This window comes from Octopus bimaculoides, chromosome 11, assembly GCF_001194135.2.
Source record: "Octopus bimaculoides isolate UCB-OBI-ISO-001 chromosome 11, ASM119413v2, whole genome shotgun sequence".
Taxonomy (NCBI): Eukaryota; Metazoa; Mollusca; class Cephalopoda; order Octopoda; family Octopodidae; genus Octopus; species Octopus bimaculoides.
In genome coordinates, this window is record NC_068991.1 from 44,184,139 (window position 1) to 44,187,672 (window position 3,534).

The window sequence follows — 3,534 nt, forward strand, 5'->3', positions numbered from 1 at the left end:
ATATATATATATATATATATATAGTAAAATAAGGATTCAGATAGAATCAGGTACTTGAAAAATTATGCAACAGGTAGGGTTGGATAAACCTGTGGTTCCAGCCCATGGTTGATAAGTATTAAATAGGATTTTCCAATTGCGTACACAGAGAAAACCAACCCTATAAGTATTTAGTGCCTAGGGGCTGGTCCAAGGCACATGTTATACTGAATTGTACATTGTTGGTATACTGTAAGGTGTCCGACAAGTCGTAAACCCCCTTGGTGTATTATAATCAAATGAATTATAACAGACAGTGGATAATCGTCAGCTCATTACAGCTGTTTCTTACACATTCTTTAGTAGAAGAATGAGAACATTACTTCATTACAAAACACCGTAATTATCAGATGAAACGTAATTTTGCAAACAAAAGAATATCCCAAGAATATAGCAGGGACATAGCTGAAGTCTGTTGAGGCTAATTATGAAATGGGAGAATGACCAACAAATTTGGCTGTTGTAGGCATTAGAGGGTGGGGTTAGATTAATAATGTAGTTTGTGAAAGGGTGTAATATGATAGTTAAGATAGTGACATGTGTGAGATAAGAGTCTGCTAGACTGGTTATTTGGTTGGCTAGAGGTGGTGTGTAGGTTATATTTTATTAAACGAGGCTTAGTATATTATTAAATTAAGCTTCCTCCTCCTCCACCTCAGCACAGTTAACAGAAGAAAGGCTAGCTACTTTGTTGCTCTGGAAGTCAAGTCATATTTGGTCTTAGCAAGGTCTGGATGATGTGCACTTGAAACTTTAGTTGTTTCCCCAAATCAGCTTCTATCATCCAATTTTGTGCTGTGGAAATTAGCCCCATGGCACGGTTCTTGAGTCTTTTCATTGGCCTTTCTTCTTCTTTGACAAAAGCTATGCTTGATTTACAGAAAAGGGGCTAGAAGGAACTCCATACTTTGTACTCAATGTAATGTATGGGTGCACAAACGGTGAAAGAGAAAAGGAAGAGGAAGCAGAGGAACTACGTATATAACAGATGTACAGAAGTAGTTAGCAGAAGAAGAACCCACAAAATACAATATTTCAACCATTCACGAAAAGGCTCACTAGAAGTAATTAACGGCTTCTGTTAACTAAGTGACCTGATCAGTAGAGAATGGACTGTAGTAAAAAGCATTGTAGTCAGAGTTTTGACTGGATGGAAAATGTTCAGGGAACTATTCTTCTATGGTCAACAGATAGTTTCTGTCCTGAAATGAGGGACAGGTTATATGATACTGTTGTGTGAAGTGCTATGTTGCATGGTAATGAGACATGAGTACTCAATGCAGATGTGTGAATGTAGGTTAAAAACAATTAAGTGATGAGGCACAAGCAATGAGAAACTTAGCTAAAAGTTTCCCATACCAGCCACAATTAACTGCTTTGTTAATATCAACAGAACCATTACTTTTGGCCAACTTTCAAGAACAAGAAATCTCTGAAATATACTGTAGGAAAACAAGTCTTTGAAAGATCTGGAACTAAGCAGGCTGTACTGAGAAAGAGAGAGTCAAAGTGATAAAGTAGTTGGTTGTTTATGGTATTTGCATATGTTTTAGATATTGGAAGTGAGAGTCAAGTTACAAACTCAAAGAATTTAATATGCTTAATTTTTATTACTTGTACTCCTTCAGTTTTGAATGAACTGCCTTCATTTCCAAGAAGGTTGAATCCCTGTAATTAGACACAGGTCTTCTTATCTATTAGTCCAATAAGAACAGTAACAGACTCACCATAACTTCATGGGCACCATAAAATTAATCTTATAAACTGAAATACCTATTGAACCCCAGTACACCAACATTACTAGTAATAAGTAAACTGCATGGTCACACAACTTTTTAGAAATTGTAGCCCAATCTCCTTCAAATCGCATCATAAAAGAAAAAAAGGACACACTGAGTATTCTAATCCACTACCTGATAAAAAATTGGATGGTCATGAGTGAAACATCTTTGATCATAGATCTGTATAGTCAGAGTTCCCCTGGGTTTGCATGGATTTTTAATGTCTGCACATTTGGGGTAGAGCATGGTACCTTATTTTATTGACCTTAGATAGATGAAAGCAAAGTTGACCTGTAGGTATTTTGAAGTCAGAATGTAAAGAATCATAACTAAATATTGCAAGGAATTTGGCCTTGTAGCACTTTGATGATTCTGCCACTTCAAACCCTTTATCAGTATATCAAATAAATACCCATCAAACATAACACACAATTACTGTGATATTTTGCACATTTGGATCAAACTCTGTACTGCCAATTACTTCTAATGAAATAAATTCAAAGAAACAAAGTTCTCATGTACTGAACAAGTTGAATGCATTTAGCTAACCTGCAGATGCAAACAATTTTCAGGTAGCTTAGGCAAGTATCTTCTATCATAACCATGGGCCACCCAAAGCCTTGTGAGTGGATTTGGGAGATGGAAACTGAAAGAAGTCTGTTGTGTGTGTGTGTGTGTGTGTGTGTGTGTGTGTGTGTGTGTGTGTGTGTGTGTGTGTGTGTGTATACATATGCTTCGGAACAAGGCATTAGTCAAGTATAGAGCGTTTACTAAATTTCTGACAAGAAATTAAAATGACAAGAGAATGAAAAATTGTCATGAACTTCATTAGCTTACAGCATATTGCATTTTATTTTTGAAGCTATAGGGTAATACAGAACTCAACTATAAGTGTGTTGCACCTTAAAGCAGAAACAGCTGTAAGCTAATGAAGCTCATGACATAATTTCTTATTCCTATTCTTACTCTTATGTCATTTTCATTTCTTATTACTGCTCTGCACTTGACTGACACTTTGCACAGAGGCATATGTATATAGAATTCTCACACCAAGTTATTAGTATCACAATGGTTAAGCAAAATAATAAAATACAAAAATTCCCTTCCAGAATGGTTCTAATAACTAATAATCCTTTGACATTGGAAAAGTCTTATTTGGGAACTTCTCTAAGAAAAAAAACTGCACTTCATTTTTGAAGCTCCAATGAAGTTATAGGGCAATACACAAGCATTCAACTTTGAGTGCATTGCACCATATAGTAGAAACAGTTGTAAATTAATGTGGTTCACAACATAATTTCTTATCCCCTTGTCATTGTGATTTCTTGTCCCACTGTGTGGCATCTTGGACAAGTGTTGACCAAAGTCTTGTGAGTGGATTTGGTAGATGGAAACAGAAAGAAACCCTTCGCATTTATATATATATATATATATATATATATATGTGTGTGTGTACTAGCAGCTAATCCCAGTTTCACCCAGTCTGTTTGGATGATGTGGCTGTGATCATTTTCGGTTAGGCATAATCTCTAACAGCGCTTCTCAACCTTATCATTTCGGGTCCCCTGTTTCGATTGGAGCCTCCAGCTGTATGAAAATCCACCCCCACGTCAAAAAACAGCTTCGCCCATTCCCCACCCCCAAACCACCCTTTCTTAAAATTTTTTTTTAAGAATTTTTTTTTCTAAATATGTGGAAAAAAACGGACATTATG